This window comes from Bombina bombina, chromosome 1 (assembly GCF_027579735.1).
Source record: "Bombina bombina isolate aBomBom1 chromosome 1, aBomBom1.pri, whole genome shotgun sequence".
Classification (NCBI taxonomy): domain Eukaryota; kingdom Metazoa; phylum Chordata; class Amphibia; order Anura; family Bombinatoridae; genus Bombina; species Bombina bombina.
The window spans coordinates 1,164,928,348-1,164,955,678 of NC_069499.1; the positions used below are offsets into that span (position 1 = coordinate 1,164,928,348).

General features: G+C 36.7%; 1 protein-coding gene across 1 annotated transcript in view; it reads right to left on the reverse strand.

The window, feature by feature from the left end:
- DUSP3 (dual specificity phosphatase 3) overlaps positions 1-27,331 on the reverse strand; it is a 423,172-nt gene that overhangs the window by 140,342 nt on the left and 255,499 nt on the right. The gene's annotated exons all lie outside the window — the stretch shown is intronic.

Genomic DNA, 27,331 nt, shown 5'->3' on the forward strand with positions numbered 1-27,331 from the left:
ACAGTGGATGGGGGTGTCAACATACAAATTACGTATAAGGTTGAATGTTACATTTGTGGCATCTATATAGCTGATAAATCTGTGACCTGCATATTAATTTATTTGACTGACACAATTATATTGTTGCTAAACATTATATTGAAAGATGATCAAAGTACTTTTTCAATTGTTTATTTGGTTTACCAATCCATACCTTAACTTGCTTTGAAATGATCTGTCTAGATGACTATAATGGGAATTTGAATACTTCCATCGCCGCCACCTACATTATACTTATTAACCCCTAATCTGCTGCCCCAACATTGCCGACACCTACATTATATTTATTAACCCTTAATCTGCCGCCCCCAATGTTGCCGCAACCTACCTAAACGTATTAACCCCTAATCTGCCGCCCCCAACGTCGCAGCCACTATTCAAAATGTATTAACCCCTAAACCTAAGTCTAACTCAAACCCTAACACCCCCTAACCTAAATATAATTAAAATAAATCTAAAAAAAATTACTATTATTACCTAAATAATTCCTATTTAAAACTAAATACTTACCTATAAAATAAACCCTAAGCTAGCTACAATATAACTAATAGTTACATCGTATCAAGCTTAGGGTTTATTTTTATTTTACAGGCAAGTTTGTATTTATTTTAACTAGGTAGAATAGTTACTAAATAGTTACTAACTATTTAATAACTACCTAGCTAAAATAAATACAAATTTACCTGTAAAATAAAACCTAACCTAAGTTACACTTACACCTAACACTACACTACAATTAAATAAATTAACTAAATTAAATACAATTAAATAAAATAAATTAAATTAGCTAAATCACAAAAAAACACACTAAATTACAGAAAATAAAAAACAAATTATAAGATCTTTAAACTAATTACACTTAATCTAATAGCCCTATCAAAATAAAAAAGCCCCCCCCCAATAAAAAAAAACCCTAGCCTAAACTAAACTATCAATAGCCCTTAAAAGGGCCTTTTGCGGGGCATTGCCCCAAAGAAATCAGCTCTTTTACCTGTAAAGAAAAATACAAACAACCCCCCCAACAGTAAAACCCACCACCCACACAACCAACCCCCCAAATAAAAGCCGAACTAAAAAAACCTAAGCTCCCCATTGCCCTGAAAAGGGCATTTGGATGGGCATTGCCCTTTAAAGGGCATTTAGCTCTATTGCAGGCCCAAAGCCCTAACTTAAAAAAATAAACCCACCCAATACACCCTTAAAAAGATCCTAACACTAACCCCCGAAGATTCACTTACCGGGAAAAGTCTTCATCCAAGCGGCAAGATGTCCTCAACGAAGCCGGCAGAAGTGGTCCTCCAGACGGGCAGTAGTCTTCATCCAGACGACATCTTCTATCTTCATCCTTCCGGCGCGGAGCGGGTCCATCTTCAAGACATCCGACACGGAGCATCCTCTTCTTCCGACGGACTAACAACAAATGAATGTACCTTTAAATGACATCCAAGATGGCGTCCCTTAGATTCCGATTGGCTGATAGAATTCTGCCCGCCTGGAGGACCACTTCTGCCGGCTTCGTTGAGGACATCTTGCCGCTTGGATGAAGACTTTTCCCGGTAAATGAATCTTCTGGGGTTAGTGTTAGGATTTTTTTAAGGGTCTATTGGGTGGGTTTATTTTTTAGGTTAGGGTTTTGGGCCTGCAATAGAGCTTAATGCCCTTTTAAGGGCAATGCCCATACAAATTCCCTTTTCAGGGCAATGGGGAGCTTAGATTTTTTTTAGTTAGTCTTTTATTTGGGGGGTTGGTTGTGTGGGTGGTGGGTTTTACTGTCTGGGGGTTGTTTGTATTTTTTATTACAGGTAAAAGAGATGATTTATATGGGGCAATGCCCCGCAAAAGGCCCTTTTAAGGGCTATTGATAGTTTAGTTTAGGCTAGGGTTTTTTTTTATTTTTGGGGGGGGGGTTATTTTGATAGGGCTATTAGATTAAGTGTAATTAGTTTAAAGATATTGTAATTTGTTTTTTATTTTCTGTAATTTAGTGTTTTTTGTGTTTTAGCTAATTTAATTTATTTAATTGTATTTAATTTAGTTTATTTCATTTTAGTGTTAGGTGTTAGTGTAACTTAGGTAAGGTTTTATTTTACAGATAAATTTGTATTTATTTTAGCTGTATTTATTTTAGCTAGGGAGTTATTGAATAGTTAATAACTATTTAGTATCTATTCTACCTAGTTAAAATAAATACAAACTTGACTGTAAAATAAAAAAAAATAACACCTAAGCTAGCTACAATGTAACTATTAGTTATATTGTAGCTAGCTTAGGGTTTATTTTATAGGTAAGTATTTAGTTTTTAATAGGAATTATTTAGGTAATAATAGGAATTTTTATTTAGATTTATTTAAATTATATTTAAGTTAGGGGGTGTTAGGTTTAGACTAGGGGTTAATAAATTTAGAATAGTGGCTGCGACGTTGGGGACGGCAGGTTAGGGGTTAATGAATTTAGGTAGGTGGCGGCGATGTTGGGGGCATCAGATTAGGAGTTAATAAATATAATGTAAGTTGTGGCGATGTTAGGGGCGGCAGATTAGGGGTTAATATTTAACTAGTGATTGCGAGACGTGAGTGCGGCGGTTTAGGGGTTAATACGTTTATTCTAGTGGCGGTGATGTCCGGAGCGGCAGATTAGAGGTTAAAATTTTTATTATAGTGTTTGGGAGGGACTCGGTTTAGGGGTTAATAAGTAGTTTATGGGTGTTAATGTACTTTTTAGCACTTTAGTTATGAGTTTTATGCTACGGCGTTGTAATGTAAAACTCATAACTACTGACTTTAGAATGCGTTAAGAATCTTGGAGGTAGAGGGTGTACCACTCACTTTCTGGCCTCCCAGGACAAACTCGTAATGCCGGCGCTATGGAAGTCCCACAGAAAAAAGGGTTTACAAACTTTACGTAAGTCGGTTTGCGGTAAGGCCAAAATAGTGTGCGGTGCCCCTAAACCTGCAAGACTCGTAATACCAGCGGTAGTGAAAAAGCAGTGTTAGGACCTGTTAACGCTGCTTTTTCAGCTTACCGCAAAACTCGTAATCTAGCCGTGTGTATTTATATACACTTCTCAATAGCTCATGCCTGCAGCATTTGCTTTCAGATTTAATTTAGATAATGCATGAAACTTATTTCAGAATAGCTATATTTTTATTTGTGTACTGTGTGATGCCTTTATTTAATGAAGTCATAACCCATCTACTTTTCTTTTTCATATTATTATTACAAGGCTCCACGTACAAAAAGGCTACGTTACTGTCCACATCTGATATAATTTTATACATAAGTTTTCTCTTTAATATCTCCCCCCACCAACCTAACTAGTTTCTTTATTTTTCTAGGGGTATATTTTGTAATCTATTATGTTGGTGAGAGTCCACAATCCATTACTTCTGGGATTCAACTCCTAGCCACTAGGAGGAGGAAAAGATTCCCAAAACTTCTAAGAGGACGTCATCCCTCCCACCTGTCTAACGTATAGCCAAGTAAGGAGAAGTCGCAGAGAAAAACAAAAAATGTAGGAAAGGTGAAAGCAGGGACTAAAGAGGTGCAAAATAGAATTATCGCAGTGGACTCTCACCACTATGGAAGCAATAAGTTTATGAAGTAAGTATTTTTTTTTTTTTTTTTTCATAAGGTGGTCAGATTCTACAATGCATTTGCTCCTAGGGAGGTTATACCCAGCAGTGGAGTCCAAAAGTAGTTTGAGCAGAACAAAAGAAAAACCTTTCCTACTAAAACCTGCTTCAGAGGAAGCAAAAACATCAAAATGGTAGAATCTATAAAAAGTATGTAGGGAAGACCATGTTGCAGATCTGCAGATTTTTCAACTGAAGCTTCATTATTATAAGCCAAAGAAGTGGAAACTGATCTCGTAGAATGGGCGTTTTGGGGGAGGCTTACCCACCTCTAACTAAGCCTGGATCGGAAGTTTTGGAAAAAAGACACTAAGTGCAGTGGGGCTTCTTGCCTTTACGTGGACCTGAGAAATTAATAAATATATTAGAAGATTGTCTAAAATCTTTTGTAGTCTGCAGGTAAAACTTGCAGACACAAATTTTGGCAAAAAGTCAAATTTTGTCCTTAAAGGGACAGTCAACACCAGCATTTTTGTTGGTTAAAAAGATAGATAATCCATTTACTAACCATTCCCTAGTTTTGCATAACCAAAACAGTTATAATAATACACATTTTAACTTCTTGTAAAAATTAAATAATTCTGGGAACTTAAAACTCTCCAATTTTTATGATACATTTTCCACTAGTTGCCTGGCCTGAATTAAGGTTTCAAATAGCTTATCCAAAAAAACTGTCTGTCTCTTCAAGTTAAGAGACTTAAAATGTTGATGATAAAAAGGACCTTGAGACAAGAGGCTGTGTCTTAGAGGAAGCGGCTACAGAGGGAAACTGGACATCTGAATCAGATCTGAAAACCAAGCTCTGCATGGCAAAGATGGAGCAAAATTACTGATGATTATTCCGGTTTGATCCAAGCTCGCTGAAGAAACACTGCCTTGGTTTTATCGTGGAGCTGGTAAGCCCCATTGTATTATATACTGATCTTGCACAGTATCTGGGAAGTTTGTTGTTCAAACGATAAGCCATCAGGTCTACAATCTGAGTGAAAATGTCTTGATGTAAAGATCATTCCCCTGGATGAATCTGCTTGCAAATTTTTCCCACCAGGGATATGAATTACAGAAATCAAACAAAGATTTTTCTCTGACCAAGACAGAATACGAGAAACTTCTCTCATTACTAGAGGGGCTTTGCGTTCCTCCTTGATGGCTGATATATGCCACTACAGTGACATTTTCTGACTGGAATTGCAGGTAAGACTCTTCTTTCAAGAGAGACCAGTTTTGAAGGGCCCTGAAGATAGCATAGAGTTCTATAATATTTATTGGTAACCTCGCCTCCAGAGGAGACCAAACTCATTGTGCTCTTTTGAACGCTCATACTGCACCCCAACCCACAAGACTTGCATGCCTTGCAATTATTGTCCAAGTAGGGCAGAAGGAGGAAGCCCAATGGCAAATGTATCAGTTCTCTATCCACCATGAAAGAAAATTCCTTGTTTTGAGATCCAAAAGTATTCTTTAACAAAGCTGAGAGTAGCCCTGGCATCACTGACAATGCATACATAGTTGAAGAAGCCTCATGTGAAAAAAACTTATCTGAGAAGCACCCACTACACTGTACTAACCATCCAGAATATAACTGCTTTCAGTAGATAGCCCATTAATAGCTGAGCACATTACAACAGATGATTTAAGTGAGGAGTATATTGACGACCCAACAGGAGGAGGTTAAGGGACCCCGTGACACCTGTGGCAGGCTTGTGACTCATCCTACTAGAAGTGATTATGCCTCTGCCCAATACTCCCTTTTGACTCTCAGAAGCATCTCTCTGAGGGGGACAATGGGCCTCAAACCAGTCTGAGGACCTCTCTCACTGAATAGTCTTTAGCACCACAATTCTTCACCTTCCTCCTGAGAGGTAAACACTAGCATACCAGTAAGGTGGGAGGGATGAAGTGTTCTTGAAAGTTTTGGGAATCTTTGCTTTTCCCAGTGGCCAGGAGTTGAATCCCAGGAGTAATGGATTGTGGACCCTCACCACCTTATGAAAACGTTACACATAACTTAAATGTTATGGAACATACTGCAATTATGTCTTGCTAAGCAAACATGCTTCTTAAATACACTATATGGCCAAATTATAAATTATTGTTCATGTGTTTCAACCATATCCATTACTAATGGGTGCATAAAATTAAGCACATTGCAATTAATTGTTTACCATCTTTTGTATCACTCACTACAGAGTTCTAAATTACCTCTGGAAGATACATCAGCACAAGAACTGTGTGTCGGAAGCTTTGTGGAATCAGTTTCCATGGCTAAGCAGCTGTAAGCAAGCCTCATATCAATGTGCAATGCCAATCACAGCCTTGAATGGTGAAAAAGAATGCCACCACTGGACTCTGAAGCAGTGATGAACCACACTTCAATATCTGGCAGTATATAGCAGCCTGACTGAAGAATCTGGGTGTTGTGAATGTGGAGAACGCTACTTACTGGCATGCAAAGGTCTACTGTAAAGTTTGATGGAGGAGGGATAATCGTCTGGGGCTGTTTTTAAATGTTTGGGCAAGGCCCCTCAATTCTAGTGAAGGGTCACCTTAATGCTACAGGATACAAAGACATTTTACATAATTGGGTGCTTCCAACAGTTTGAGGAAGGCCCTTTCCTGTTCCAGTATGACTTTGCACAACATGAGGTCCATGAAGACATGGTTTGATGAATTTGGTGAGACCCTCAGAGGCAGAATTTTCTCACTTTCTGCAATGATGATGTATGTATGTATATATATGTGTATATATATATATATATATATATATATATATTTATATATATATATATATATATATATATGTTCTGCTGGTGATTTAGAAATTAAATTTAATTTAAAATTAAGCTGTTAAACTTAAAGGGACATGAAACCCAAAATTGTTCTTTCATGATTCAGATATAGAATACAATTTTAAACAACTTTCCAATTATCCTTTGCTGAAAGGTTTATCTATGTAAGCTCAGGAGCAGCAAAGAACCAGTAGTGCATTGCTGCTCATTCAGCTAATTATACCAGTTAGAAACCAATAGTGCATTGCTGCTCATTCAGCTAATTATACCAAGACTAGTGCTAAAGCCCGTTCACACAGGCCATTTTTTGCGGTACAGCGGTCTCACCCCTTGCACTCTCTCTCCCCCTCACTTTGGCGCTCTCCGCCCTCTCTTTTGCGCTCTCTCTCGCTCCACCTCTCTTTTGCTCTCTCTCCCTTCTCTCTTTTGCACTCTTTCCCCCTCTCTTTTGCACTCTCTCGCTCTCTCCCCCTCTCTTTTGTGCTCTCTCTCTTTTGCGCTCTCTCCCCCTCTCTTTTGTGCTCTTCCCCTCTCTTTTGCGCTCTCTCTCGCTCCATCTCTCTTTTGCTCTCTCTCCCCTCCCTCTCTTTTGCGCTCTCTCTCCCCCTCTTTTACGCTCTCTCTCCCCCCTCTCTTTTGCCTTCTTTCTCTCTTTTGCGCTCTCTCTCCCCCCTCTTTTGCACGCTCTCTCTCCCCCTCTCTTTTGCGCTCTCTCTCCCCCTCTTTTGCACTCTCTCTCTCCATCCCTCTCTTTTGCTCTTTCTCTCCATCTCTCTTGTTTGCTCTCTCTCTCCCCCTCTCTTTTGCTCTCTCTCTCCATCCCTCTCTTTTGCTCTCTCTCCCCCTCTCTTTCTATTTCTCTCCCCTCTCTGTCGCGCCGACCGCACCCGGCCACGCCACGTCTGGCCACGCCCATGCTCTCGCCCGACCACGACCACTTTCGCCACAAACAGCATGTCAGGTAAGGCCAGGTGTGTTTGTCCTTGTGCTCTCTACTGCGCATGACAGCTTCGGACAAACACACTTGGCCTTTTATATAATAGGATAATGAAACAAATTGGATAATAGAAGTAAATTAGAAAAAATTTTAAATTAGAAAAGTAAATTGTTAAAAATTATTTTATCTATCTGAATCATGAAAGAAAATGTTTTGGTTTTATGTCCCTTTAAGCACCAGCTCAATTCCAATCTGTTGATTAAAAGGAAAGGAAACCCCAACACTTTATTTCATGATTTGGATAGAACATAAAATTTTAAACATTTTCCAATTTACTTCTATTATCAGATTTGCTTCATTATCTTGTTATCCTTTGCTGAAGGAGCATCATTGCACTGCTGGCAGCTAGCTCAACACATCTAGTTAGCAAATCACAAGAGACGTGAAATGTGCACCCACCAGTGTAGGATATGTGCATATTCATTTTCAACAAGGGATACCAAGAGAACAAAGTATTTTAAAATGTCATTCTATATCTGAATTATGCAAGATTAATTTTGACTTTCCCATTCCTTTAACGGAGAATAAAGCAATGTTTAAAGTTTTATTATATTATGTTACATTTTTAAAATGTCTCTTGAATAAATTTGTTTCATTTGCTCTTGGTCTAACATCACATAATTATAAGGTCACAAAAGTAGTAATAAAAAAATTCTTACATTAAGGACTCACATCTTTGCAGACTGGGAAAGGCTAGGGGGCGGGGTTGAAAAAACATAATTTATGTAAGAACTTGATAAATTAATTTCTTTCATAGTGGCAAGAATCCATGAGCTAGTGACGTATGGGATATACATTCCTACCAGGAGGGGGCAAAGTTTCCCAAACCTCAAAATGCCTATAAATACACCTCCCACCACACTCATACCTTAGATTAATGTATAGCCAAGTAGTGAGGTGTAAAAAGGAGTTAAAAAGCATACAAAAAGAGGAAATGGAAAAAATAATGTGCTTTTATACAAAAAAATCATAACCACCAAAAAAATAGGGTGGGTCTCATGGACTCTTGCCACTATGAAAGAAATTAATTTATCAGGTAAGTTCTTACATAAATTATGTTTTATTTCATGTAAGTGGCAAGTTTCTTAAAAAATTACAAAAAAACTCAAATCATAGGCAAAACAAACAAACTGATACAGCTGCCTGAAGAACTATTCTACCAAAGACTGCTTCAAAAGAAGCAAATACATCAAAATGGTAAAATTTAGTAAATGTATGCAGAAAAGACCAAGTTGCTGCTTTGCAAATCTGATCACCTGAAGCTTCATTCTTGAAAGCCCAAGAAGTGGCAACTTTAGCTCTTGCTGAACAAAAGGCAAAATAGTCCTTATAGTCACCATTTTGAAAGTTGGGACTCTTACAAAACGATTTAAAAACTTCAGATCCAGAACTGGTCCGAAAGAATTATTTTTCTTTTGGACAATGAATATATTTGAATAGAACCCCAAACTCTGTTCCTGGAGAGGAACTGATACAATCACCCCTGAAAGATCTGGATCTGAAACAAATTTCAGAAAAGCCTGAGCCTTCACAGGATTTGTTGGAATATGAGAAAGAAAGAATCTTCCCACGGGGGGTCTTATTCTGAAACCTATTCGATACCCTTGAAACACAACATTCAAAATCCACTGATTCTGAACAGAACCTGTCCAAATTTCCTGAAATAATTTAAATCTGCCCCACACCAGCTGAACTGGATTGAGGGCTGTACCTTCATGCAGTCTTGGGGGCTGGATTTGTTTTTTTATAAGGCAATTTGAAGATGGTCTCCAATTGGAACAAGAGGCCTTAGGGGAAGGAGTGTTTTTTTTGTTCTTTATTCTGACGAAAGGAACAAAAACTATTAGGAGCCTTAAATTTACCCTTAAACTTTTTAATCTTGGGGTAGAAAACTCCCTTCCCCCAGTGATAGTGGAAATAATATAATCCAATTGAGAACCAAATAAATTCTTACCCTGGAAAGATAGAGATAGTAATCTAGGTTTAGACACCATGTCAGCATTCCAAGATTTAAGCCATAAAGCTCTTCTAGCTAAAATAGCTAAGACATAGATTTAACATTGATCTTAATAATGTCAAATATAGCATCACAAATGAAATGATTATCATGTTGAAGAACAATGCTAGACAAATCAGAATCTTCTACCTGACAAGCTAAACTGTCCAACCAAAAAGTTGAAGCAGCAGCCACATCAGCCATAGACATGGCAGGTCTAAGAATATAACCAGAATGTAAATAAGCTTTTCTGAGATAAGATTCAATATTCCCATCTAAAGAATCTTTAAATGAAGTACTATCTTCCATAGGGATAGTAGTATGTTTGGCAAGAGTGGAAATAGCCCCATCAACTTTAGGGACTTTTTCCCAATACTCTAAATTAGCCACAGGTAAAGGATACAACTTCTTAACCTAGAAGAAGGATTAAAAGAACAAGGGGGGCAAAGCCAGCAGCTAAGCAGGGAAGACGTGCCAGACGGAGCTCCTGCAGCTATTTATCTATTCTAACGGTGAATTGGGACTGATCCTCTACAATTTTCCCCAAAAGGAGCCCTGATTAGGCAGGGTAACAAATATACTATTTCCAGTCTACTCCAATCTACGGCCGAAGCGGACATTCACCCCGACTACTATTGCCGACTGGGAAACACGGCCTTCAATAGCTATGACATCAAGGAGGAAGTCTCCCTAGCTATCTATGAAGCTTTGAGGGAACTCAACAGGAGACTGTTAGCTGGGTTTGCCGACCTCTCAGACGCCATAAGGACTGTCACGACACAATGAGTGATCCTGGTGCAAGACGAGAAACGCAAAGAACAACCCCATTTACAAGGGGAACAAACCATGGCAAACACGGTGGATCTCAGCGCTAGCTTCTTCAGTACATCTAAGGGACACATCCTATTATGCAACAGCTGTAGCTGTAGCTTGCCCCTTTGGGCAGAATGTTAAGTACTCGATTGAGCAGAGGGAGATCCTCGGAGAGTGTCGGGCGGACATGTCTTCTGTGATCTGGAGCCGGGCAGAGTTTCTGCTGCCGGACATAGCCAAGAGTGATCCTAAACACAAGAGCCTGGGAGCAACCTCCGTTGAGGCATTTATTGACATTGAGATCCCACAGAAACTCATCCACTTTCATTATCAGGACTTACTCTCTCCTGAGGACTGTAAGTTACTTAACCATACACATCCACAAAATAGTGAACTAGCTTCTTACTTTATACTCCAGCCTTACTACATACAGCATGTGCACAAGATGCATGCTTTGGGGGTGGGTTAGGTGGAGGCTGTTACCCATTTCAGCTATATGGTCTCATTCGGCATAAAGCTATGCTACTACCAGAAGTAGAGAGACCCTCCTAATCCCTGGTGACTTTGGGCACATTGTTTAATTAGACTTAATTTTTGTTCTTCACCAGCTTTGAAATGCTGAGTTATTTTATTCCAGTTATTTGTTCACATACTATTGTAATTGCTCTTATCACTGTAAATACTGGTACGCAATCTTTCCTTACTATGTTATATATGTATTTATTGAAATAGCGCTGTTTACTGCCAAATGTTTATAAAACACCACATCTATGGTTATACATCTGTTAATTCTGAGGTGACAAGGGGTGGTTGATATAGCTACTCCGGACTGCTTACTACCCTTGACATATTACTGAAATGCAAGCAAGATAGGATACAATGGGGTCACTTAGACATAAGGTCATACCGCTATGCGAGTATACATAGGATCCATTTGGGAGATATAGCAGCCCGCACCGTACTCTTAACATACAAAGCTCTACAGCATATTAAAGCACATGCAGGTAGTATTCCTTCTGACGCAGCTATATGTTTAATAACTAAACTGACAAAGGTAAATCATGCTTTCTACCAAACTGAATGGTTCTACAAGTTATGGTACTCTATTCCCACTATCCGTTTGATGATAATCTAAACCAGGTCCTTCAGTCGTACACATCATAGAACCTAGAAGACAGTTAACTTTGGCACTATTTAGTATATCAGATGCTCATATGTTGAAGGTTAGTTTTATATATCGGTAATACCTCAGTATGTTCTCTAAAATAGTCCACATGTTGGGGTAGCTTTGGTCAAAATGCTCCTAATTATTATGTTAACACAATTAGATATTTCCAAAAGCAAATCACTTTATGGTTTTATGAGCTATATTTAATATGTGGAACTAGCGATGCCTATATATGGTCTTAGCAAATATTAAGATGATATCCCTGAGAGGGCTGTTGCAATGTCTCTGCCAGAGGAAGGGCACAGATATTATTTAGCACTGCATTAGTTAATCCCAAACTTCTATGAGCTCTAATTTATTTTTATTTTTTTATTTTCAAGTTACCCCATTTGTGTGTTCAGTAGCTATGCTTTAAGAACGTGTCCTTATATGCTAGACATAACTGACAAGATAAATATCTGTTTACTCTGGAATGTACTCAACCTGTTTTTGACTCAACTATACCTAACATCATAAGACCTTGTGCACACTCATTATAGGAGATACCTGGCTGTTCTAATCATTTATCTATGTTATCTTTCTATGTAGGATGTATTACTTTACTTATTATTGGTGTATTAGCATAGCCTTCAAGTTAGCTTCATTATTGATTTTGTTTCTATTGTGTATAGCCAGTCTACCACCCGCCGCACTAGTTTATAAATCCCCCCCTCCTCAAAATAGATCTTAAGCGGTGTTTATCCGCTGAAAATCTAATCCAAACTGAGTATAAGTTTATATTTCAATATTACAACTATGCTCTTGATATATTATGGCATACATTTTCATATTTCTAAATTGATGCAATGTCATTAATACTTAATTGGGTCCCTAGCGTGAATATCATATTTCATCACTTCTCCTTAATCACTTGTTCCACAAGTGGCCGGCTAAATAGTCACTCAATTGCGCAATTAATCTAAAAAAATAGAGGTTTCGATAGCCCACTTTTTAGCTCTTTTTTTTTTTTTTGTCAACCGTCATTTTCTTTACCACATGGTTTCCTATTTAACTGAATGGATGTTATTGATGTTACATGGCAATCGCTGAATGTTGTATTTTTCCTTTTTGTATTTGCACAACCTCAATAAAAAATATTTAAATAGAAATACCAGGCTTACACCATTTCTTAGTAATTATATCAGAAACAGCATCTGGAATAGGAAAAAACTCAGGAGCAACCTTTGGAGGTTTAAAAACAGAATTTAAATGTTTACTGGCTTTGTTATCAAGAGGACAAGACTCTTCAATACCTAAAGTAACCAACACTTCCTTCAACAAAGAACAAATTTAATCAATCTTAAACAGATAGGAAAATTTGTCAATTTCAGAGTCTGATTCAGGATCCTCTGAACCAGAGAGATCCTCATCAGCAGAGGATACTTCAGTATGTTGTCGGTCAATACAAATTTCATCAGAATTATGAGAAGTTTTAAAAGACCTTTTACGTTTATTTGAAGGCGGAATAGCAGACATAGCCTTTTCTATAGCTGCAGCAAAATAATTCTTTACATCTGCAGGAATATCAGGTACATTAAATGTTGAAGGATCAACAGACGACGTATTTGTACTAATAGAAACATTATCAGCATTCAACAGCTTGTCATGACAAATGCCACATAATTGAGCTGAAGAAATAACATCAGCTAATTTACAACAGACGCACTTAGCTTTGGTAGAACTGTGTTCAGGCAGCATGGTTTCTACAGCAACATCAGAGGCAGGATCAGACTGAGACATCTTGCAAAATGTAAAAAGAAAAAAACTAAATTTAAACAAAATATCCAATTTCCTCATATAGCAGTTTCAGGAATGGGAAAAAATGCTTATGCTAAAGTAAGATGCAGGAAAATAAGCATCATAGCTCTTAAAAATATAACGAGAACCAGAAGCATTAAAGGAAGAAGAGTTATATTCAAAAAAAATTGGCGCCAAGTATGACGCAAAAGGAATTTTTTTTGGCGCCAAAGCTAACACCAGGAAATAATGCAACTTGCGTCATAACAAGGGTAACTTTGCACCAAAAGAACTAACGTCAACAAAGACGCAGGAAATGACGAGACTTGCATCACTATAGACGCAACTTTGCGCCCAAAATTTTTTTGCGCCAATAATGACGCCATAAAAAACAGCATTTTGTGTCCTCGCAAGCCTAGTTTGCCCATGAAATTTTTTTGGAAAACAAAGCCAAATTGAAAGAACTGGAACTCTAGGAGAGATAAAATTAAAATAATTTTCCCAAACATAATTTCCATATTGAAACTGATAGTCTGCAAAAAAGGGAAATATACATAGACCTGACTCATGGCAAATATAAGCAAACACATATATTTAAAACTTTACAATATAATATAAAGCACCAAACGTAGCTGAGAGTGTCATAAAAAATTATACATACTTACCAGAAGACACCCATCCACATATAGCAGAAAGCCAAACCAGTACTGAAAAATATTAGCAGAGGTAATGGTAGTGTGGCGGGAGGTGTATTTATAGGCATTTTGAGGTTTGGGAAACTTTGCCCCCTCCTGGTAGGAATGTATATCCCATATGTCACTAGCACATGGACTCTTGCCACTTACATGAAATAAATCCCAGAGACCAGTCATCAATCAATGCCACTTTGCAGCACTGCTCCATATTTGACTGTTCTCTTCAAACAGTGCTTCTCTCTAGAAGAAAACCCATATTTTTATTTCATGATTTAGATAGAGCATGCAATTTTAAACAACTTTCTATTTAAAGGGACAGTCAACCCAAAAACCGTTTTAAGTTATACATATAAACATTCCGTCAATCATGATTTACCAATGTAGCCCAGTTTTGTAATATGTTGTGTTTGCCAGTAAAATAACTTACTGTTCGCGCTGCAGCCGTTTCAAAATGTCTGTTAAGCCCCTCCCCTTTTTCGTCATCATCATGTTCTTGTGATCTGTGCAATTTTTCTATCCTACTGTACTGAAGCCAGTTATGAGGAGGATACAGTTGTCAATCAATTTTTATTGATTTATTTCTGAGAGCTAGAATTAGTAGTTTGAAGCATGGTTACCATTTAATTCCAGTACAAAAAAAAAAAAAAAATTACAAATGATACAGCTTTTATGTAATTGTGGATCTACTTATCCCCAGTACATTCCAGAAAGCAGCTAGATTTTAATGCATTATACATGACTCATGTAGACCACATTTTGTTATAAGATAATTTGCAATAATTATTTCACATTCAAATTGCTTTACACCATGTACCTACATGCCAAATATGGATTTTTTTTCTCTAGAATTCCCAGTAAAGCAATTTGAGTGTGACAAAGAAATTTGTGAAATAATTATTGCAAATTATCTAGCTGCTTTCTGGAATATACTGGGGATAAGTAGATCCACAATTACATAAAAGCTGTATCATCTTGTTCTTATTGTTCAGCACCTTCAGCTAGTGCAAAAATTTTTTTTTCGCAATGCACTAGGAAATGGGAATAGCTGTGGTATTGACTGAGTAGCTGAGGCTAATGTTACACGGTACACTTTTTATGAAGTGAAAAGCAGAGGAGGAACATATGAAGGCATACAAGGGCTGTAATATTTTTTTTTCTTTTGTACTGGAATTAAATGGTAACCATGCCTCAAACTACTAATTCCAGCTCTCAGAAATAAATAATTAAAAATCGATTGACAACCATATCCTCCTCATAACCGGTTTCAGTACAATAGGCGCATTGTGCATGCGCAAAAGCCGGTTGCGAGGAGGATAGAAAAATTACACAGATCACAAGAACATGGAGATGTCACTAATGACGAAAAAGGGGAGGGGTTTAACGGACATTTTGAAATGGCTGCGGCGCGAACAGTAAAGTTATTTTACTGACAAACAATATATTACAAAACTGGGCTACATTGGTAAATGATGATTGATGGAACGTTTAAATGTATAACTTAAAACGGTTTTTGGGTTGACTCTCCCTTTAACTTCTATTATTAATTTACTTTGTTCTTTTTTATTTTTTGTTGAAAAGCAGGGACATAAGCTCAGAAGTGTGCATGTGTTTGGAGCACTATATGGCAGCACTTTTGCAACAATGTTATCCATTTGCATGAGCACTAGATAGCAGCACTATTCCCTACCATGTAGTGCTCCAAAAAATACTTAGGTATCTCTTCAACAAAAAATATCAGGGGGAACAAAGCAAATTTGATAATAGAAGTAAATTGGAAACTATTTTTTTTATTATTTTATTTTTTTAATTGCATGCTCTGTCTGAATAACAAAATCATTTTTTTGGGTTCTATATTCCCTTAAGGAAAACTTACACAGTGCAGCCAGATAACATCACTGTTTTAAGAAAACAGCCTGATGTGGAACAGCGCTGCAAAGCGAAAGTGCATGTGTCCTGTTCTCTTTGTATAAATTTTCTGAGATGACATCCCAGACCATAGCATGTTCTGCCTTGGGGGTATGGAGAAACTCGAGTGGCCCTCAGAGAGACCTGACCTCAACCCCATGGAACATCTTTGGGATGCATTGGAACACCGATTGTGAGATCTTCTAGTCAAACATCAGTGCCTGACTTCACAAATGCTCTTTTGGTTGAATGGGCACAAATTTCAACAGACACACTCAAACATATTCTAGAAAGGAGGTGCGTCCGGGCAGCGGCCATGAAAGGATGCAATATTAGTTACAACACGTAAAGATCTCTGTCATCTACCCTCAAAAGTACTAGAAACGATCATATAAAAGTTTGGTGAACCAGATATCATTTTTAATTACACTTTTTCTGTATGAGTGCTGATCTGGACCATTTGAGATTTGGCAGTGGCATCTTAAACATTTGCAACTCACCCACCCCACACACACACATCATCCAGGCAAGGTAGTAAGTTCTTGACTGCTAAGGAAACCTTATATCCTACTAATATTACCTCTTCTACTCTACAATTGTGCAATGGCTGTCTATGTTAATCAGAGAATAACACTGTAAGAAGGTTATTCTTTATTCCTTAAATATGGTGGCTGCTAAGAGTATTCTGGGTGTGCACTTTCAATGGCTGAGCTCATGGCTAGAAGTGTAACTGTACTCCCTTATATATGAGGGCTACTGTCAGAATATTCAACGACCCCTAGAGGAACCTGGGCTGCCCCTTGTAGTTCAAATTTAGAGAGAACTGGGACTCTTTTAGGTTTGGGAATCATGCTTGGGCCATTTAATTTAACAAAAGAAGAAAGTTCTCCAGTTTGTGAAAAATACAAACAACCTTTATTGTGCATACAGGGTCCACAACAGCAATGTTTCAGGCAGACACTTAGCCCTTTTTCAAGCCAAGTGTCTGTCCGAAAGGTTGCTGTTGTGGACCCTTTATGCACAATAAAGGTTGTTTGTATTTTTCACTAGCTGGAGAACTTACTTCTTTTGTTGATCTTGTTGGGCTTGGTAAGCCCTCTCCGTGCTCTGTGAGTGGTGGGTGCTGTATTTCAATTGCTTGTTCTGCCATTTAATTTAACACAGTGAACCACTTAGTCTTGGGATAGGCAAGGTATTTTAGGAACAAGGGCGATACCTTTGAACATGAACTTTCCATTGAAGAAGTCTTTGCAGTTATATCTACCTTGGATTGACAAAAACAGGGGCTAACTATTCCCTCTAGAACTGGAATAATTGGAAAGCTGTTTGAACTTTCATGGTTCAAATAATGCAAGCAGTTTTAATTTTGACTTTACTATTTCTTCAATAATTCATCCCAAAACTGTACTCCATACTCTAGATGATGTCGTACCAGTAATTTATATAGGGGCACAAGTATACTTTATTTCTTTAAATTCCTATCCCTTTTTATACAAGCTAATATCTGAGTACTACTAATAGTATAATTTGAGGTCTACAGAAGCCCTAAATCAATTTCCTGCTGTTTTGTCAAGACTTATCTAATTAACGTAACGAGAAATAATGCTTATTTTGCTCCAAAAATGTAAAATCTTACATTTATCAATGTTAATATCATTTACTAATTAACAGCTCATTAATTTTGCAAATACACTTGAAGAACAATTATATCCTACTCTGATCTAATCACCTTATACAATCTATTATCACCTGCAAAAATAGAAAAAGTATTTATTCCTTACTAAGGTTTATAAAAAAAATATTAAAAAATAACTGGGTCCACTACTGATCCTTGACTGACTTACATTTACTATAATTCTTTGTTCTCTATCTTTCAACCAATTGTTCATCCATGTGCTAATAGCATCAGCTATTCACATTCCCTTTTTTGTACAAATAAAATATGTGGCACTACATTTAAAATCATTGGAACATCCAAGTATATCACAACCTTCCAACTTGCTTCCTCATGTGAACTTAGTAGGTTTGTCACGCAGATCGTCACTCATGGTCTTGTTTTCATTCATTTAATCCCCTCTAGCAGCTTCCTCATCATTGATATTATTATTATCGGTTATTTGTAGAGCGCCAACAGATTCCGCAGCGCTAATTGATATCAGCATGACTGGTCTAGTTTTCAGGATGAGCTCCTCCCTTATAAACAGTGGCACCATACTAGCTTTACACTAGTCCTGTGGTACATTTTCTGAGTCTTTAAACATTAAGAGCACAGATCAGGGTATTACAAGGCTAAGTTCCCCCCTTACAACCATTGGTTGTATTCCATCTCAATCTGAAGTTTTATTAACTTTGAGTGTATTCACTTTCTTTCCTAATATTATCTAATCAACCAAGTTATTTGGCAAAGGCTTGGAATTATTTATTTAGCACCTCAGCCTTGCTCAGGTCACTATTGATCCCCTCTCCCTTCTTATATTTTAGCCCTACAAGATTGTCCTACTTAGATTTTTTTTATCTATAAACTTTAAAAACCTCTTAAGAGTTTTTCATACAATCAGCTTTGTTACATTTCTTATATAATTGGAAGGTTGGAACAGTACCTTGAATAATTTAAATCTTATCTCCCAAAAGTTACTTTTTTTCACCATATTGGCCTCAATTTTTTTCTTTTATTTCCATATAGTTTCAGATATATAATTTATTCAACAAGCCCAAAGGCATAACTTTTTTCAATTTCTGTGATGAGATTTCTTTTAGTAAAAAGCTTTCTATAGGTCATTTTGAAATTAAATTGCAATGTGTTGATTAACTGGAGAATAAAGCAGTTTTTTTAAAATTGTATATTATATTTGAAAACTGCATTGCAAATTAGCTGCAAATAAAAAAAAAATTGTTAATTTTTTAAAATATCTCAAATACATTTGTTTCCATTGATCTTGGTCCACCATCACATAATCAAAAGGTAAAAATGTATAAATAAAAAAGGTGCATTTCTCATAACGTCTTACAGTCAGGAGAGACAGCTTTGCATACTAAGGCTAGGGGCGGGATTAAAATAAATCCCTGACAGACAATCATCAATCAATGCACTTTTGCTCTGAATGGCTACTCAGTATTCGACTGCTCTCTTCAAACAGCTAAAGAAAACGTACACAGTGAAGCCAGGGCACAGCGCTGTTTGAGGAGAACAGCCTTATGTGGAGCAGCAATGTAAAGCAAAAGCACAAACAGCTCCTGCATTAGTCCTGTTACTTCTGCAGACATGCTGCATTTTCTGAGATGACATCTCAGATCACAGCATGCTCTGCCTTGGGGTCAACAAGTACTATATTTATCCTCTGTGCTTTTATTTCAAAATACAATGGTCTACTTTATGCATTTTAAGGATCTCATTGGTTGAACCCTTGCAACACTGCCTTTGGAAGCGCATATCAAATGTGATCTAAAACTAACATTATTTAAAAGATCTTTGAATTGTAGGTTTTCATTATTTTGCAACACCAATTTATTGTTCGCAAAATTGTCTTATAAGGAACCAGCAGTTTTATTCATGCCAAATACTCTACCTCCTTGTGATAGCTCAGAATGCAGGAACTAAATAGAGGAAAGGGGAAGATAGCCGAGTCCGACTCCCTTAAAGCCATAACAGCTAGGCAACTGTGTTAGAGTATATCACAACAGGAGAGCAATGCACTGTAGGTCCAAATCATGCTGGACCACTACTTCTCTTCCATGATGCCTGAAATTTGTTGAGCCTGGTATCATAGTGCCAACAATTATAATTATTAAACTTTTTTGTAAAACAAAATGTACATATCTGTACAACACTTTCAATTTAATATTTAAGAGCACACCCCTTGTAAATAATAACTGACATTAATCGCTTCTTGTAACCATCAATGAGTTTCTTACACCTCTCTACTGGAATTTTGGACCACTCTTATTTCGCCAACTGCTCCTTAACTCTGAGGTGGCGGAGAGAAATCAGCCCAATCAGATTGATTGACACCCCCTGCTAGCAGCCGATTGGCCGCAAATGTGCAGGGGGCGGTATTGCACAAGCATTTAACGAGAAATAATTGTACGCTGTTGGTATTTATCAATGCGAGGTCTGGAAGAGGACTCCAGTGGCAACCTGTGAAGCTCTGGTGAACTCCATGCCCAAGAGGGTTAAGGCAGTGCTGGAAAATAATGGTGGCCACACAAAATATTGACACTTTGGGCCCAATTTGGACATTTCCACTTAGGGGTGTACTCACTTTTGTTGCCAATGGTTTAGACACTAATGGTTGTGTGTTGAGTTATTTTGAGGGGACAGCAAATTTACACTTTTATACAGGATGTACACTCACTACTTTACATTATAGCAAAGTGTCATTTCTTCAGTGTTGTCACATGAAAAGATAAAATAAAATATTTACAAAAATGTTAGGGGTGTACTTACTTTGTGGGATACTGTATATATATATATATATATATATATATATATATATATATATATATATATATATATATATATATATATATATATATATATATATATAACCTTCACCAACTTGCTCAACCAAGCACTACAAAGGAAGTCATCCGGTGATTCGTATACTCTCAAAACGGCACTGCTGGAGAGTGGGTGGGGACTAATCTCCCCTAGTAGGTAAAGGACTGCGGCCACTTAATCCTGTGTGTCTGGTCCACACAGTATTTATCCAAGTATACAAATTTAGGAAAAGAAGTGCTCAAAGTCCATAAGTAAAAAAGTAGAAAAATGTTTATTGGGACAAAAGTTTAAAAACAAACGATGCGTCCTAGATAGGACATGTTAAAAAATCCAAGTTGTGATGCAGGTGCACAGAGCAGACATGTTTTGTGCTGCACACAGCACTTGTTCATTGCTTACCTGTGCACCTGCAAAGCCCTGCCTTTTAATCAATAACTCCCTTAAAGGGGTATATACATTTGACAACAAGGAAATAACCACTAAGTGCTAAACAGTTTAAATAACATCATAATGGTAAAGTAACAAGTAAATCTACTCTATTATCAATATAGACCTAAAAATATAACAATATAGTAATATTTTATACTATTAATATCAAGATAATATTTCAAAATAAATTTGTTTTAACAGATATCTTCTCTAATCTGGTAATCATATGTGTAGTGAATATGTGCATAGCATTCTAGTATAAAGGTAGCTAGACATAAATCTATAGCTTGATGATAGTTGTATTTAAGATTTCATATACTTTATACTCAAATTAGAATATATAACTTAAGAGATTTAAACAAATAAGTCAAGGTCACGCTTCTTATTAATTCCTAAGGGATAGCTGGTTTGTAGGGTAAAAATCCAAAAGACTTCTCTCTTATCCAAATGCATTTCTCTGTTTCCTCTATTTGATAAGGGAACAAAGTCTATACCTTGAACAGTAAGCGCATTGACATTGAAAATCTCTGAAATGCCTAGCTACAGGCGTATCTGACTCCTCATCCTTAATACTTCTTAAATGCTCTAAAAATCTTTCTTTGAGAGGCCTTTTGGCTTTGCCTGTATACTGTTTTGAGCACAATTTACATGTAAAAAGGTATATAACATGTGTAGTTGCACAATTGATGCCAAAATTGATTTTATATTGGTTATTAGTTACAGATGAAGTTATAGTGTCCCCTTCAGTAACAAAATTACAGGTTCTACAAATAGGTCTTCTGCATTTAAAGAAACCTTTTCTCTGTTGTAACCAATTTTTGATAATCTTAGGCTTTATATCAGGAGATAAATAATTTGAGAGAGTCTTTCCTTTTTTGGATATAAAATTACAGCCCTCTTTCATAATTTCCTTTAATACAGGATCTGAATATAGTATGGGAATAGATTCCCGCACTATGTTACAAATTGTATTGTACTCTAAACTGTAATTTGTAATGAATGTTGGTCTTTTATCCATTACTTTATGACTATTTCTGGCTTTATTATGTAGTAACAAATTCTCCCTGGGGATACCATCCACTATATGTTTAGTATTAAGAAGCACATCCTCTGTATAGCCCCTATCCTTAAGTCTTTGCAGTGCTAGAGTTGCTTCTTCCTGATAGTCTCTCTCAGTTGAGCAGTTTCTCTTTATCCTTATTAATTCCCCTTTGGGAATAGCCTTTACCCCGTGTCTTGGATGACAAGAGTCATATTTTAGGATGGTGTTGCCTGCTGTAGGCTTCCTAAACAAAGTTGTATTAATAATTTGTTTATTCTCATCCACAAAGATTGTTAAGTCAAGAAAATTTATGCTAACTGGACTGTGCTCACTGGTGTATATTATGCCACAATCATTTTTGTTAAGATACTCACAATATTTGTCAGCTTCTATAGAATCTCCTTCAAAGATAAACAGAAGATCATCTATGTAACGAAAAAATGCTATCGTTTGATGTTTGAAAGGATTAGCATCTCCAAAGACGTGGGACAGCTCCCACCAACCCATAAACAGGTTGGCATAGGAGGGGGCAAACTTAACCCCCATAGCTGTCCCACATCTTTGGAGAAAAAAATCACTTCCAAACTTAAAAAAATTGTGAGTTAACAAATATTCTATAGCATTTACCAAAAAAATATTAGTAGCTGAATCATAATTGCTGTAATTCTCAAGGAAAAATTCAATAGCTGTTATACCTAACTCATGTTGTATGGAGGTATATAGGGATGATACATCCACAGAAATTAATCTGTAAGTAGGTTTCCACTGAATATTGTTATTTCTTCTTACTAGTGCTGAGGTATCTTGTATATAACTTGGTAAGTTTCTTACTATAGGCTGAAGGAAAGAATCTATGAGTTCAGATAGTGGTTCATTAAGATAATTAATGCCCGCTATTATCGGCCTTCCGGGAGGAGATGTTAAGTTTTTATGGACCTTAGGAAAATAGTGAAATATGGGTACAACAGGAAAAGTAGTAATTAATGCTTCCTGTACAGTTTCATTGATAATATTATTATATCTTGCATACTTCACTATTTCCAAAAGTTCATTTTTGAATTTCTAAGTTGGATTCTCACTCAATTTCTTATACACCTTGGTGTCATTTAGTTGCCTCATGGCTTCAGCGGTGTAGTCTCGTCTATCCAGGATGACTACATTCCCGCCCTTATCTGATTGCCTGATAATGAGATCTTCTATTAAAGCCTCCTTCTCTGAGTATGTAAGATTGTTTTCCTGTTTGTGTCTATACTTAGTTTTGTTTTTCGTCTTATTTATCTCATCTAAAGATCTTAGCTTTTCCTCAATTGTTCTCTGAAAGATATCTAGTATTTTTGGTCTTGTTTATACTGGATAGAAAGAACTTTTGTTTTTTAAGTGTTTTAAAGAGATGTCTTCCCTACCTGGTAAGCCTGACTTATCTCCAAAATTTTCTGTTTCCAGTTTTTCTAAATCATAAATACTGCACCAATCTGAAAACTCTAAAGAGTTATATATATATATATATATATATATATATATATATATATATATATATAACAGTGGTGGTACATGTAAGGAAGAATTAGATGTCAACTCTCCGGTTGGTGTGTCAATGTCTACACTGGGTTTCCTGGATCATGGAATTACACGTTGTGCATCCTAGGCATTTAAAACACCCCTTCTTCTTGTTTCGAAGCCAATTTTTTTTGGTAACAATGATCCAGGTCTGTCAGTGACCCTGTGTTGGTCACGTCCCCCCTTTTGCATACATGTTGTGTCTTCAGCATAGCATGATGCAATCTGATTGTAATAACGTGTAAATAGATAAGTTGAAAGTCGAAGTTGTGACATATTCGGCCACTACCACTAATACTGTGAATTGTAACAGGCATAAGGAAGAGAGCTCCTTAATATAATCAGGGTATCTATAGATATCAGTGGACAATACAAACACACACACACACACACATATATATATATATATATATATATATATATATATATATATTTATTTTTTTTTAAGATGGAATAAGTATGAAATCTCTCAAATAGTAAGTTTGAGCATACTCTGCATACTCATTTTATCACTGAATACATTCTGTATATTCCAAATCTTAGATCAGGCATAAGATACATTTCTCCTGATTAACATAGCATCTAAGAGTTCAAAAGAAAACATTTGTCTCATTAACCAGCACAAACCCTTGGGTTGATGGAGCCAATAGTCTGTGTTTTGGTGGAAAATATGCTCAGAAGCCCTTTGAAAATTTTCAATATACATTCTGATCTGGGAGAAGCATATGCCAACTTTCAATAACATTATGTATTAATGCTAGGAATTACAGACACATGTGATAATTTAACACCATGGCTCACTGGATTTCGTTTGAGGCTTAATTAGTTTCAGGAAAAACTAGTTTGGCTGAAGCGATGACTAAATATCTCTACATGTTAAGTGCCCCTGTTGAGTTTTAAATGCATGAAGTTCAGACATACGTCTCCATTTAAAAAACAATATAGCTAAACAGAGACACATGTGACATTGCAGCTGTTAAATTCATTTTTAAAATACAGCCTGTGTAATTTTAAATACTGTATAAAAAATTGTATTGTGGACCTAAGAAGCAGTGACTAATAGTAACATATTAGATAAATATTTGCTGAGCTTGATAAATACTGCAAATAGATGTATAAATGTTTGACATTTTTAACAACATTGTTTCTTTATTTTACAGACAGCAATATGTCCTTTGAATATTAGGCATAAACATGGATATCTTCTATTTTAACATAGAAATTGATAAATACTGGTGTTTGGTGTCAAATTTTTCTGTTATGTTAAATGAAATATACAGGGAGTGCAGAATTATTAGGCAAATGAGTATTTTGACCACATCATCCTCTTTATGCATGTTGTCTTACTCCAAGCTGTATAGGCTCGAAAGCCTACTACCAATTAAGCATATTAGGTGATGTGCATCTCTGTAATGAGAAGGGGTGTGGTCTAATGACATCAACACCCTATATCAGGTGTGCATAATTATTAGGCAACTTCCTTTCCTTTGGCAAAATGGGTCAAAAGAAGGACTTGACAGGCTCAGAAAAGTCAAAAATAGTGAGATATCTTGCAGAGGGATGCAGCACTCTTAAAATTGCAAAGCTTCTGAAGCGTGATCATCGACCAATCAAGCGTTTCATTCAAAATAGTCAACAGGGTCGCAAGAAGCGTGTGGAAAAACCAAGGCGGAAAATAACTGCCCATGAACTGAGAAAAGTCAAGCGTGCAGCTGCCAAGATGCCACTTGCCACCAGTTTGGCCATATTTCAGAGCTGCAACATCACTGGAGTGCCCAAAAGCACAAGGTGTGCAATACTCGGAGACATGGCCAAGGTAAGAAAGGCTGAAAGATGGCCACCACTGAACAAGACACACAAGCTGAAACGTCAAGACTGGGCCAAGAAATATCTCAAGACTGATTTTTCTAAGGTTTTATGGACTGATGAAATGAGAGTGAGTCTTGATGGGCCAGATGGATGGGCCCGTGGCTGGATTGGTAAAGGGCAGAGAGCTCCAGTCCGACTCAGACGCCAGCAAGGTGGAGGTGGAGTACTGGTTTTGGCTGGTATCATCAAATATGAGCTTGTGGGGCCTTTTCGGGTTGATGATGGAGTCAAGCTCAACTCCCAGTCCTACTGCCAGTTTCTGGAAGACACCTTCTTCAAGCAGTGGTACAGGAAGAAGTCTGCATCCTTCAAGAAAAACATGATTTTCATGCAGGACAATGCTCCATCACATGCGTCCAAGTACTCCACAGCGTGGCTGGCAAGAAAGGGTATAAAAGAAGAAAATCTAATGACATGGCCTCCTTGTTCACCTGATCTGAACCCCATTGAGAACCTGTGGTCCATCATCAAATGTGAGATTTACAAGGAGGGAAAACAGTACACCTCTCTGAACAGTGTCTGGGAGGCTGTGGTTGCTGCTGCACGCAATGTTGATGGTGAACAGATCAAAACACTGACAGAATCCATGGATGGCAGGCTTTTGAGTGTCCTTGCAAAGAAAGGTGGCTATATTGGTCACTGATTTGTTTTTGTTTTGTTTTTGAATGTCAGAAATGTATATTTGTGAATGTTGAGATGTTATATTGGTTTCACTGGTAAAAATAAATAATTGAAATGGGTATATATTTGTTTTTTGTTAAGTTGCCTAATAATTATGCACAGTAATAGTCACCTGCACACACAGATATCCCCCTAAAATAGCTATAACTAAAAACAAACTAAAAACTACTTCCAAAACTATTCAGCTTTGATATTAATGAGTTTTTTGGGTTCATTGAGAAAATGGTTGTTGTTCAATAATAAAATTAATCCTCAAAAATACAACTTGCCTAATAATTCTCCACTCCCTGTAGATGCTGACAAGAGAAGTGTATTAATGCTAGGAATTATAGTATGTTAAATATAAACAATATAAGGAGATATTTGGATTGTGGCAATAATTAATGGTGAGACTATATTTGTGGTTGTCTGCTGCCCCCTAGGGGATTAAAACTGGTATGACAGCCAAACAAATTGACTGTTTAAAACACATGCAAATCCAAATAGCCAATCAAATGTTTCGGCTCGAAGGGCCAATTGATGCTCAGCTCCGTTAGGGCCAATCCAAGACAAGCACTGGATAAAGGGCCAATCCAAAATCTTGTGGGAATGATTAAAGAAATGGGGGAGGGATTCTTTATTTTTGGAATAAAGGTCCAGACAACTCACTGCACAGGGGAGACAGACTAAAAGAAGCATTATCTTGTGGAGAGAAAATACATAGGCTTTGGTGCCAAGCATATTCTCAGCCATTTTTGGAGACACTTTCTTGAACAAAGAAAGATTAACAATTCTTAAAGTCTATACCTGTGCACATTGTGAGTAAACCCTCCATAGATGACCCACAAGAAACTCTGGAATATAAAACAGTGATTTTCTTATTTGGGTAAAGTATATAATTTGATATTTTAAAGCAAATACCTTCATTATTGCTACAGTCAAATTGCAGTTAGTACATTTGAAAGGGACCAATTTGAATTTTAAACTTGTGTTTCATAGCCCTGTGTATTTTAAAACTAATCATTAATGCTAAGTAATTTATCTTTATATATATATAAATTGGTATAGGAGTTGTTTGTTAGTACAAATAACATATATAATTTCTGATGTTTTAAATTAGAGTTATATAGGATCACTTATCACTTGTGGGCTAAATAGCTTTTGAATATTTGTCTGGAAATTTAACAAACCATACCTTGGCATCTCATTGTGATATTTAAATGCAACTCTGATTTGGGAGATTATTGTGAATAAGGTCATTTTTATTAACTTTGTATAGAATATTATAACAGCATAAATGTGTATAGTTTGATTCATAACCTGGTTCCTATAAATATAATTCAATGTGTCTATAAATTTTAACTAATATAAAGAATTTAGGAATTTACATTAATTTTAATTATTTTGTATATGCATTTTATTGGGGGTTTATTTTAAAGAATAATTATTAAATATATTGTATTATA